Below are 14,022 nucleotides of genomic sequence, written 5' to 3' on the forward strand. Positions count from 1 at the left end.
GCATTGCATTAACTGATGGAATCAAATATTACAATGCCTATTGGGTTGAAGGACTAAGGCACAATCTTCTAAGTGTGGCATAGCTGAACAACATTGGATACAAGGTAGAATTCATGAATGGCAAAGCCAAGTTGTGGGATAGAAAAGGAAATCTAGTTGGGACTAGCAATCAGGCTAAAGGTAATCTATTCTATCTAGATCTTACTAAAAGTTCATATTTTTGGCACAAGTAGTGGAAATTTGTATATGGCATAAAAGAAAATGTCACGTAAACTTTGATAACCTAGTTACCATAATCAAGAAAAAAAGAGTAAGAGGTATTCCAAATCTGAAGAAACCTGATATAGCCATGTGCAAACAATATAAAATTGGAAAAATGGGGAAAAGTAGTTTCAAGAGTAAGAACTACTATATATAAGAAGTCTTGGAACTAGTTCATACATATCTTTGTGGACCAATAGATACAGAGAGCTACAGTGGAGACAAATAGTTCATTTTATATGTTGATGATTATTCTAGGATGATGACAGTGATGTTCTTGAAAGACAAATCTAATGCTTTACAAAAGTTCAAGTGGTATCTTTCTAGAGTTGGAAAATAAATAAGGAAGGGCCTAAAATGCTTAAGGTTAGATAGAGGAGGTAAATTTATCTTGAATGAATTCAATAAGTTCTGCAATGAAAGATGGATCAAAAGAAAAGTATCTGCACCTGGTACACCTCAACAGAATGATATAGCAAAAAGAAGGAATAGATCCATCATGGACTATGCAAGAACATGAATGATTGAGAAAAATGTTGCAACCAAATACTAGAAAGAAGCAACAAGCATGACAGGTCATACCCAAAGGTAAAAATCAAACACATTATGAATTATGGTATGGCTATAAACCTAATATCTATTATTTCAAGGTATTTGGAATTAAATGTTATATCTTGAAAGAGGAAAGGAAAGGAATTTTTGATGCAAAAAGTGATGAAGGCATATTCTTAGGCTACTTCAAAAGAGCAAAGCATATAAATGTTTGAATCTCGCTACTCACAAAGCTACAGAAAGTATACGTGTGAAAATTGATGAGTTTGCATCAAAGAGTGAAGAAAAATGTAGCAAGGAACCTAAGGATTATAGAAACTTTGTTTACTATGAGCCTAAGACTTTACCCAAGTTACAAGCAAGTATGGTCAGACAACAGCAAACTGTACCACCTGAGTCACCTAAATCTATAATGCAAACTAAGTTGCAACCAATGCAACCTAAGCACCTAATAGTTCAAACTAAGTCACAAAAAAAGGAACCCAAGTCACAAACAGAGGGAAATGAGTCTCAAATAGTTCAACCCAAGTAAAGAACAGAAGATCATAGAGTCATTAAACATGGTGAACCAAGTGAAACAAGTCCAAAATCTAGAAGGAGAGAACCTGTACTTGCTAAATATGTCAAAAGGCATCATGCACCTAAAAAAATAATTAGAAATCAGATAGGAGGCATATTAAAAAGGAAAAAACTTAAAGGTACATGTTTGCTAAGTGAATTTGAACCTAGATCTATAAAATATACTTTGAATAATGAAAGTTGGATAGAGGCAATCAATGAAGAAATTGTGCAAATTGAAAGAAACAATACCTAGACTCTTGTTCCTAGACCCAAGGAAAAAAATTTAATTGGTACAAAGTGGGTTTTAAGAAAAAAATTGAATGAAAAAGGTGAAGTGTCAAGGAACAAGGCAAGGATAGTGTGTAAAGGATATGCTCAAGAAGATGGTATTGACTATGGAGAAACATTTTATCCTGTTGTAAGACTTGAAGGAGTCAGAACACTACTTGCTTCTACTAAACATAAAGGATTTAAAGTGTATCAAATGGATGTAAAATCATCTTTCTTGAATGGAATTCTAGAGGAAGAAGTCTACATTGAACACCCTGATGATTTCATTGATCCAGATAAAAGAGACATTGCCTGCAAATTGCAAAAAGCTTTATATGGTCTCAAACAAGCTCCTAGAGCATGGTGTGAAAGATTACATGGATATCTAGTAAGGATTGGTTTTCAAAGAACAATGATAATAGTATTCTTTATATCAAAGAAGGACCATAGAATAAGATATTGCTAGCAGAAATATTTTTGGATGATATTTTATTTACAAGACATGATGACTTATCTAAATCATTCTCTAAAGAAATGAGGAAATAATTTCAAATGTCAATATTTGGAGAGATAAAATTATTTAGTGGTTTACATGTTCATCAAATAAAGGGTGGCATCTACATCACTCAACCAAAGTAAATCAAGGATAGATTGAAGACCTTTGGAATGGAAGATTCCAAACTAGTTGCAGCACCTATGTCTTCTAGACATAAACTATGCAAGAATGATGATTCAAAGGAGGTAAATCGAACTACCTAAAGGTCTATGATTGGGAAACATTATTATGTGGTACACACAAGTCTTGATATTGCATTAGTAGTAAGTATAGTTGTTAAGATGAATGCTGATGATACTACATTAGGGGATTATCCTAAGCATTAGAAAGTATTGACATGTTGCATTCATGATGATGTTTGTCATTGATGTCAACATAGCAGTAAGTATACGAAGATTGGCTAAGTAGCATATAGAGATCTTAGTTGTATGCATAATGTTTTGATTGTTTGGTGATACATGTTCATGGACATGTCCGATATAGTGTCCTAATGTAAAGTTTCAATGCATAATACCTGAGTCAAAGACATACAGAAGATATACTTGATTTACAGAGAGTGGTACTAAGATAAAGTACCTAAGAAACAATTTTTGATATTTATATTACATCATCTAAAAAATATATAATCTAGAGATGCACGGTTAGCTAGTAACATATGGTAGTCTAATGATGATATTAGCAAATGTGCATATCCTCGTATCATATGTGTGAGAAGTTGTATAGATTGTGAGCCAACAGTGCTATTATAATTATGAATTAATTAATTATATTATTACAATTCATTGGGAAAGCCTCAAGGCTGACTCAAGGAATTAATTTGAAGATTCGGTATAAAGGAAAGATGTTTTCCTTGTTTGTAAGATGCATTGAGTATTTGTATTGAGTGCAAAGTGCAAAAAGGAGCAGAGTGTTTGGTGAATTCAAGTAAGTGATCCAAGGGATTATTGGATGCAAGATTTGTGATTGGTTACAAGATCAGAAGGAGTAGAAGTTTGGTTGATAGGATAGAGAAAGAGGACGGAGTAGTGCTATTAATTTATATTATTCTATAAGGAACAATACAAAGATCATTTGGACATTGGGTTCATTGGTCTTTCCTTGAAGCTATTTGCATAGTGGGTCCATCTACCTTCCACAACTCCTAATAGGATTGGCACAACTCCTAACAGGGTGGAATCTCCTAACAGGGATTCAAAGTCTCCTAATAGGGACTGATATGTACTAAATCTTGTTATAGATTCCTAACAAGGTCCATCCTCTAACAAGGAATATTTGTATTGGTACATCATCTTGTGGGTACCATCCCCATCGTGGTTTTTCCTCTAATCAAGGGTTTCCCTAGTTAACATATCCAGTGTTATTATGTATGAGTATATTGTTGTGGTTTCTAATTATATTGCTGATATGGTTAAAGTTTAATAAGGTTGATAATTGTGATATTAGTTGGATAACTAATTCACCCCCTCCCCCTCTCAGTTATATTGGTGGACTATATATTCTAACAATTGGTATCAAAGCTTTAGGTCCTTGAAGGAAAAGCTTAACAACTTTGGGAGATTAATGGTGAATATTTTCAGAAAGGATAGTTTTGAATTTGATGGGGCCAATGATGAAAATTGGAAGGAGAATATGAAGACTCATCTGCTATGTATGGGTCTAGGTTATTGGCTTTTGATGAAAAGTGAAAAGACAATTGTCAAAGAAGAGAAGATTGAAGAATGCAGTGAAGAATAGAGAGATTTATTCATGTGCAACATTAGAACCAGTGAAGCTTTAATATCATTTCTTTTGGAGAATGAATATTATCAAGTAAAGTCACTTAAAACATCTAATAAGATTTGGAGAACATTAGAGTCTATTTCTAAAGGTGGTACACATACAAAAAGAGTAATGCTGCAGAATTGGATATGTGCATTTCAAGATGTTAACATGATGGAAAATGAATCTATAAGAAGCTATATTAGTAGGATATCAGATATTTTTGTAGGAATCAAGACATATGGTGGAAAAAAGGAAGAAGATGAGGTTGTGTGGAAGATCCCGAAGGCTTTGACACCACCATTAAGGCAAGTAGCTCAGATGATTCAACTACTTATACCCTATACTAAGGATTTCACTAGGGAAACATTTCTTGGAAGATTAGAAGTAATAGAAGTAGTTCTAAGACAATAGGGAGAACTGACAAGAGTGGAGATAGGTTCTAATTCCTTAAATGTTTTGGCCAAGTATGTCTAGAAGCACAAGTACATGTGGAGATTTTTCTAGTAGCAATCGAACTAGATCTAATGAAGATAAGAAGATTGAGAAAGGTATATCCCTTCTGTAAGAAATGATAATGTTGAGCAAGGAACAAGAAACAATCCAAGTAAGTTAAGTGTGAAACAATGTTACCATAAGATAAGCAACTCCAAGAGCATACACCAAGATGGTTCAACAATGGAGACAAGGATTTATAAGGGGAAAGCAAAGAAAACCCCTTGTGAGTATTATGAATGAAGGCAAATGCCTAGAGAAGAGAGAGAGAGTGTGTTGGAGCAAAAGTAGCTCAATACAATAACATCAAGTGCTAAGAGTGAGTTGTAGTTGTGAAGAAAGAAGGAGGAGCATCTCTTATATAGAGATGAGAGAGGAGTTGCATTTGTAACTCCCATTTCTATGAATGCCACATTCATAATAGGTGTGTGGAAAGTGTCACAATCCTCTTAAGGAGGATAAACTAAATAAAGAAATAAACAAGAGTTGTCCTTACATGTGGAATAAAGGACAAACAATGACATGTCCTCCACATGTGTACAAGTTGAAAAACTACATGTAGGGACCCTTGGAATATCCCAATTAAAATATATCCAAGGAAAGATTAACCTTTCTAACACCCCCCCTTAATCTTTACTTGGGGAGTTTACTTCAACGGGTTGTAAACCCAAATTTTTACAATGGAACTGAAATCTCTCTTTAGAAAGTGGTTTGGTTAAAATATCAGCCACTTGATCTTCTCCTTTACAATAAAGAAGAATAATTTGATTGTCTTCAACTTTTTCTCGAATGAAGTGATGTTGAAGTGAAATATGTTTGGTGCGTGCATGATAAACTGGATTATTTGCCAAGGCAATAGCACTTTGATTGTCACAATGTATAGGTGTAGGTGATTGTTGAGGTAGACCCAAATCGTCAAGAAGTCTTCGAATCCACAAAGCTTCCTTAGCAGCATTGGTACAACCTTTGTATTCAGCTTCAGTTGAGCATAGGGAAATAGAGTGTTCTTTTTTGCTTTTCCAAGAAATTGGACCTGAACCAACAAAGAAAAAATAACCACAAGTGGATTTCCCATCATTGGGATCTCCACCTAGATCGGAATCAGTATAGCCATGTAAAATAAATTGAGAGTTTGCATCATAAAATAAGCCCATATTAATAGTTCCTTTAATGTACCTTAAGATGCGTTTAGCAACTTTAAAATGAGTTTGTTGAGGTTTAGACATAAATCGAGAAACTAAACCAACACTATAAGCAATATCAGGTCTAGTAAGAGTTAAATAATTTAAACTTCCTACTAACTGTCTATACAAAGTTTCATCAACAAAAGGAGTATTCATATCATTCATTAATTTAGTTCCTGATTCACATGGAATTGAAACATGGTTAGAGTCATTCATCTTAAATTTTTCTAAAAGATCATAAGCATACTTGCTTTGAGAAACAAAGATACCGTTAGGAGTTTGAAAAATTTGCATACCTAAGAAATAATGTAAGATACCTAAATCTATCATTTGAAATTTCTGTTTAAGTTGGAATTTACTATCAGAAATCAAAATGTCTGAACTAGAAGTGAGAATTAGATCATCTAAATAAACAATAACAATGATAATATCATCGTTAGTATGTTTAATATACAAATTAGGATCATTTTTACTTCAAGTAAAACCTTGAGAAATGAAGAAAGAATTAATTTTAGAATACCATTCTCTAGGTGATTGTTTAAGACCATAAATAGATTTGTTCAATTTGCAAACCAGATTTTCACTGCCTTTCTGAACAAATCCAAGAGGTTGAGCCATATAGATTTCTTCATGTAAATCACCATTTAAGAAGGCACTTTTAACATCCATTTGATGAATGGGCCAATTCATTTTAGATGCTAAAGCAAGAACTAATTTGATAGTAGGCATTTTAGCAATAGGTGCAAAAGTTTCATTATAGTCTAAGCCTTCAATTTGGGAAAAACATCTAGCAACTAGTCTAGCTTTAAATTTACTAATTTCATTATTAGTATTCAATTTGGTTTTGTATAACCATTTACATGAAACTAGATTTTTGCTAGGAGGTAATTTAACTAAGTGCCAAGTTTGATTAGCAAGTAAAGAATCATATTCCTCTTGCATGGCTTTCTGCCAATGAGGTTGAGAGTTAGCTTGATCAAAAGACTTAGGATCATTAGAATTCATAATAGTAGTCATCAAAGATAATTACAATAATTAATCCTTCTATGTTTAATTCCACCAGATTTAGAAATATAATCATCAGCTTCATTGATGAGGTTTTGAGCCCATTTAGGTTTACGTTTAGTTGTAATGGAATGATTACTAGAGGAAGAATCATGAGTAATAAAAGTATCATTAGTATCTACTTGAGTATCATGAGATGTAGGAGCAGAAATAATCGGTGGTACTTGATTAAGAGAAAGAGTATGGTTAAGAGAAGGAGGTTGGTCCTCCACCAGCACAATTTTAGTGCCACTGAATTCTTCATCCTGTGTAGTAGAGCAATCATGAACTCCATTTTCTGCAATACAAACATCTCTAGCAATTTGAACTTTGTTAGTAGTGGAATCATAAACATGATAACCCTTAGTGTTTTCATCATAGCCAACAAACATATAAGGAGATGACTTAGCATCTAATTTATGCCTTTTCTATTTAGGCGTATGAACATAAGCAATAGAACCAAATATTCGTAAATGATGTAAATTCGGTTTCCTACCAGACCAAGCCTCTTCTGGAGTGATAGCCTTGAGAGCTTTGGTAGGAGTCCGATTAAGAATATAATTTGCACAAAACATGGCTTCAGCCAAAAATTTATAATGCAAATTCTTAGCATGCAACATGCTTCTAGCCATTTCAACAATGGTCCGATGCTTTCTTTCGGCCACACCATTTTGTTGTGGTGTATAAGGAATAGTAAGCTCGTGCTTAATTCCACATGATTTCAAATAAGAATGAAAAGCATTATTCACATATTCCTTCCCATTATCAGTTCTAAGAATTTTAAGTTTATACCCAGATTGCCTTTCAACATATAACTGAAATTCAATAAATATATCAAGAACTTGATCCTTGCTATGCAAAAAATAGATCCAAGTTCGTCTAGAAAAATCATCAACAAAGGTAAGTGCATACCGAGAACCTTGGATGGAGGTATTCTCCATGGTGCCCAAAAGATCACTATGGACAAGATGCAACTTATGAGTTGCTCGCCATGATTTTCCACTTGGAAAGGGCTCCCTATGCATCTTACCACTCATACAACCTGTACAGGCAATCTTGGAAGGAATAATGTGAGGCAAGCCATCAACCATATTATGCTTTTGCATGAAAGTAATATAATCAGAATTTAAATGACCAAGTCTTTCATGCCATATATTGAAATCAATAGAAGTATGTAAAGAATATCATGAACTAGCAAATTCATGGAATTTAAACAAATTGTCATTATCCATTTTAGCATGAGCAATCACTTTGAGGGTTTGAGGATCTATGATATAACATGTATCTTTGTAGAATTCAACTTTATAGTTCTGACATAGCTGTGAAACAGAAAGCAAATTAGTTTTCAAGTCAGGTACATATAAAACATCATGCAATTTACCATTAGGAATAGTAACATCACCTAGTCCTTCAACTTTACAAGTCTGATTATTAGCTAACTGAATAGGAATGTTAGCAATATCAGGTTGTAAAGAATCAAGGATTTCTTTATGAGAAGTGACATGTTGTGATGTGCCACTATCAACAATCCATTCTAAAGGTTTACAAAGATTAAAACTACAAGTAAAAGCATGACTAGGATTAGAACTAGTCGAGTTACCTTTTTTATGGTTTGAGGTTTGATGATTGTTACTATGATTCATAGGTTTTTTATCATTTTGCTTTTTAAAACAATTATTGACAAGATGACCATCTTTGCCACAATAAGAACAATGAAGTTTGGAACTGGAATGATTCCTTTGATTATTAGTATTACGAGTATTATTAGGATGATTGGTATTATTATTATATTTGGCATGAAATTTATTGTTGGAGTTATTTGAATTAGAATTATATTGTTTGTAATTATTATTATTGGAACGAAAATTATTAGTTGAATTTCTAGACACAAATGCATGTTCAGTTGATTTGAGGGTACCAAACTGAATTAGCTTAGCTTCTTCCTGTCTTAATAAAGTTTGAAAAATAACATAAGTTAACTGAGAAGTTAAAGTAGGAATAGCAAGCTGTGCATGAATATTAGTTATAAACTGTTGAAACTATCTAGGAAGACATTTTTTAAGAATAAGATGAATTAAACGAATGTCCTCTAATTGAACACCTAAAGCCATAATTTGACTTTTAAGAGAATCAAATTTTAAGAGGAATTCATCCATACTTTTAAAATCTACATACCTGAGATCTTCGAGTTGATCTTGCAATTGTATTTTGCGCTATTCATCGCCACTGTCATACTTGGTTTTCAAGATGGACCATGCATCATGAGCTTTAGAACAGTGAGCAATTAAAACATATAAGTCTGGAATAATGGAAATACCAATTAACCCTAAAGCTTCTTCGTTTTTAGCTTTCCAAGTATCTTTCTCGTCTTGAGGAGCCGCTGAACCGGGTTCAAGAGAAGGGTCAGTGGCTATTTCGAAGAGATGTTTAAAACAAAAAATAAATGAGATATGAGTTTTCCAAGAATGATAATTAGAATAATTAAGTTTGATTTATGGAATTAATGTTGACATGATTAAGAAAAAAAAATTCTTCTCTTTTTTTTTTGAAAAAAACTTAATTTGAAAATTAGATGAATGGAAAAAATTGTTAAATGAAAAAAAATTTAATTTTATTAATGAAAAAAAAAAATTATTTTATATTTTTTTTTTTTTTTTTAAAAGTTAAGAAGATATCTTTTGTTTGTTTTTGAATTAATATTTTTATTTGTTTTTTTTTAAAAATAAAGAAGAAAAATGTGATAAAAATGTTATAAAAGTTTAGGTTTTAATAAATAAAACAAGTTTTTGCTTATTTTAAAAGGGTGGGCGGTGGAAAAAAGGCGGGGTTTGGAGAATTTTAAAAATGAAGATAAGGATGCGGGCTCTACCCGCGCGGGCGGCGGTTGCCGCGTGGCCGGGACGCAAGCCGCGCCAAGAAGCAGTGGAAGAGGGTATATATGGTGTGGGCGGCCGTGAATAGGGCGAGTTGCAGGTTTTAGGCTGCGATAACGGAGCAGCAGGTCGGCCGCGGCGTTGCAGATTGGTGGCTCGCGACGGCGAGTGGGTTTCCTTGCGGCAGCGCGGCGGTTCTGCAAATTGCGGTGGTGGCGCGGCGGCTCTGCAAATTGTAGTCGGCGGTGGTTGCGCGCGGTGGCGCGGGGGTGGCTGCAGTCGGCGGCGGTTGCGCGCGGAGGCGCGGGGGTGGCGCGCGGTTGGCGCGGCCGCCCAAAACAATTAAAGATTTTTATTTTTTTTTATTTTTTAAAAAATGCAATGATAATGCAATGTAAGAAATTGAATTTTGAAGAGCATATAACAAAAACCCAATATATAGGAATATTTATTTTTATTTTTTTAAAATGAAGTAAGAAATAATAGAGAGTTATATAAAACTTTAATAATGTAATACTTGTTGTTTTGGCGGCATGCCGTCCAAAACAAAAAAAATTGAATTTTACCAAGAAAACCCTTTGGCGGCAAGCCTTCCAAAGAGGGTTAGTAAAAAATATGAAGCTTTACTAGAAAACCCTTTGGCAGCAAGTCTTCCAAAGAGGGTTAGTAAAAAATATGAAACTTTACAAGAAAACCCTTTGGCGGCAAGCCTTCCAAAGAGGGTTAGTTAAAAAAATATGAAACCTGCATGCACAAGATTAATTAAAAAGAGCTAAAATCACAACACAAACTTCTTCTCTCAATAACGTCTCCAAATAAGGTGTGCTCCAATGAATGGCAACCTTCACCACAAAACTTAAAACAAGGATTAGATAACCAAGCTCTGATACCATGTAAGAAATGATAATGTTGAGCAAGGAACGAGAAACAATCCAAGTAAGTTAAGTGTGAAACAATGTTACCATAAGATAAGCAACTCCAAGAGCATACACCAAGATGGTTCAACAATGGAGACAAGGATTTATAAGGGGAAAGCAAAGAAAACCCCTTGTGAGTATTATGAATGAAGGCAAATGCCTAGAGAAGAGAGAGAGAGAGAGAGAGAGAGTGTTGGAGCAAAAGTAGCTCAATACAATAACATCAAGTGCTAAGAGTGAGTTGTAGTTGTGAAGAAAGAAGGAGGATCATCTCTTATATAGAGATGAGAGAGTAGTTGCATTTGTAACTCCCATTTCTATGAATGCCACATTCATAATAGGTGTGTGCAAAGTGTCACAATCCTCTTAAGGAGGATAAACTAAATAAAGAAATAAACAAGAGTTGTCCTTACATGTGGAATAAAGGACAAACAATGACATGTCCTCCACATGTGTACAAGTGGACAAACTACATGTAGGGACCCTTGGAATATCCCAATTAAAATATATCCAAGGAAAGATTAACCTTTCTAACACCCCCCCTTAATCTTTGCTTGGGGAGTTTACTTCAACGGGTTGTAAACCCAAATTTTTACAATGGAACTGAAATCTCTCTTTAGAAAGTGGTTTGGTTAAAATATCAGCCACTTGATCTTCTCCTTTACAATAAAGAAGAATAATTTGATTGTCTTCAACTTGTTCTCGAATGAAGTGATGTTGAAGTGAAATATGTTTGGTGCGTGCATGATAAACTGGATTCTTTGCCAAGGCAATAGCACTTTGATTGTCACAATGTATAGGTGTAGGTGATTGTTGAGGTAGACCCAAATCGTCAAGAAGTCTTCGAATCCACAAAACTTCCTTAGCAGCATTGGTACAACCTTTGTATTCAGCTTCAGTTGAGCATAGGGAAATAGAGTGTTCTTTTTTGCTTTTCCAAGAAATTGGACCTGAACCAACAAAGAAAAAATAACCACAAGTGGATTTCCCATCATTGGGATCTCCACCTAGATCGGAATCAGTATAGCCATGTAAAATAAATTGAGAGTTTACATCATAAAATAAGCCCATATTAATAGTTCCTTTAATGTACCTTAAGATGCGTTTAGCAACTTTAAAATGAGTTTGTTGAGGTTTAGACATAAATCGAGAAACTAAACCAACACTATAAGCAATATATATATGGATATGGAGGTTATGGATTCACTTGATGACATGAAGTCAACTAATTTATATGATATTTGGATCTATATTTGGGAGATGTATGGAGATCCACACATTCCTCCATTCCCAAAAGATCTTTTACCTCCAGCTATAGTTGCATCCTCTCTAGATGAGATCACACCTCTTGATTCCCCTGTGCTACTACTAATCTAGTTCTAGCCACAAATGCTTCTAATTCAGTGCAGTAGGAAATATTATGTCTTCCTATTTTAGCTTCATGGGATGACTTCCTTCCAAATATTGCAGGTTTGGTCATGGAGTCTCACATTGAAGATGTGGGAGACATCATCGATGATATTTTTCTTCTCTTTGTTGAGGAAAATACTTCATTCCTTGCCACAGTGATAGGTCTAGCACAATAGGGTACACCTTGTCTTCCAGCTCTAGTATCAGTGGATGACTTCTTGATAGATATTTCAAGTTTGTTCATGCAGTCACACATAGCAAATTTGGGAGACATCTTTGATGATCTACATCTTCTCTTAAATGAAGCATAATCTTCTTTAGTTGTCATGAGGGCTCACTCTAACCCTCCTATTCATTCTCTACATGATCAATCTTCATAGGTTGATATGATTGTAAATCCTTATGTACAATAGTTGCAGGAGGTCTCCTTATCATTTAAGGAGATAGTTGGTTCTTTGGGACAGGTTCTACATCCATCCTTACTAGATCTGCACTTTTTCTTTTCAGCAATTTTGAAAGGGGCGACCATCAATATCGATACAGGGACAATTGATCAGGTTTTAGAGACTCCATTCATCTTTGGGATTCTTTCTACACATAGGGGAAGCATCTCACCTACACATTTGTCATTGTTTCTTCCAAAGGGGAGGAACATTATTTAGTAGTCATGGATCAGCTTCTACATTGGAGCAGTTATCACTGATCAACATTCTACATTTAGGGTGGGTGGGGGGGACTACCTTGTCTCCTTCTTCTCTTTAATGGGGGGGACTTTTTCCTCTTATGGGATTTTTTCCTTCTACTTCTTTTTAGTATATACTTGATGTATGTCATAATGGGGGGGGGGGGTCTTGATTATTCCATCCATCCATGCTCTCTTTTTTTTCATCTCTCTTTTTGGGGGAGGGTTTTTCCCACAAGATTTTCCCTCTTTCTCTGCTTTGTGAGAGATTTTATTGCATTTTTATACATGGATACCTAACATGGCCTAGTAGCCAGGACCCATCGTGCATTTTTTCATCCTAGCTTTCGTAAGCTTAAGTGCATTCCCCTAAGTTGCACTTAAGGGGGGGTGTTGGTGTAAATAAGTATTCACTATTTACACTTTACTTAATTTTACTTAGGTCAATGCATTATTTTATTATTTATTAGTTTGACACCTAGGAGTTTGCATACTTTTATGAGTTGTCATGTTGACAACATAGAAGTAAGCAGCTCTAATTCAACACATGGTGTCTACAACACTGGAGTTTGCATAATTAATTGAGTTGTCATGTAGACAACATAGTTATTCACACTCATATTTTAGCACATGGTGCCTACAACATTATTTTGTGTGCTACACCATTGTAGGCTTATCCTCTCATCATCACACTTACTCATGTGCTTAATGGAGGATAATCCACTTCTGGTGGACATGTGCTTGGTTGTAGGACTTACTAGTGTGCTAACTCCTAGGCATTCTAGAAGCATTCTAGAGGTCTTTATATATAGGCACTCCTAGTGTGTATGTACTGAACATGGCAGTACTGAACATTGAATGACAATACATCAATTTTGGATATTGTTATTCTAATCATACGTTGTTGGTCTACTGTTGTGCTTGTGCTTGAGTTTCTTGATCTTGGGTGATTTTTCCCTAAGAAAAATTCTTACATGGTATCAGAGCTATACCAAATTCTTACAAAAGTGATGATGAGTTAGGATTTTTAGCTATTAAGGAAGATGATCTTGATAAAGAAATTAATAAAGAAAAGGCTCTAGTTTCTCAAGTTGAAAAGAAATATGATTGGATAATAGATAGCAGTTGTTCACAACACATGACTGGTGATATGAATAAGTTTGTTAAATTCAGAAACTATGATGGGGTATTGTTAGAGTTGGTAACAATGAAGCCTGTCACATTACAAGAATAGGATCCATTACTTTAGATGCAAAGACTAACAGTAATAGTGTTACTTTTTTTATGGATTAAAGCATAATTTGTTTAGTATTGAACAATTGGTCGACAAACGGTATCAATTGTAATTCATAGAAAATACTTGTGCTATCAAGGATAAAGATGGTAAGATGATTAGAACTAGAACTAGGTCCAGAGGTAATGTATTTCAGTTGAATACCACTGAAATGACATGTTTGGT

The sequence above is a fragment of the Cupressus sempervirens genome, chromosome 2 (assembly GCF_028749045.1).
Source record: "Cupressus sempervirens isolate cs-2001-9-10 chromosome 2, ASM2874904v1, whole genome shotgun sequence".
NCBI classification, from domain to species: Eukaryota; Viridiplantae; Streptophyta; class Pinopsida; order Cupressales; family Cupressaceae; genus Cupressus; species Cupressus sempervirens.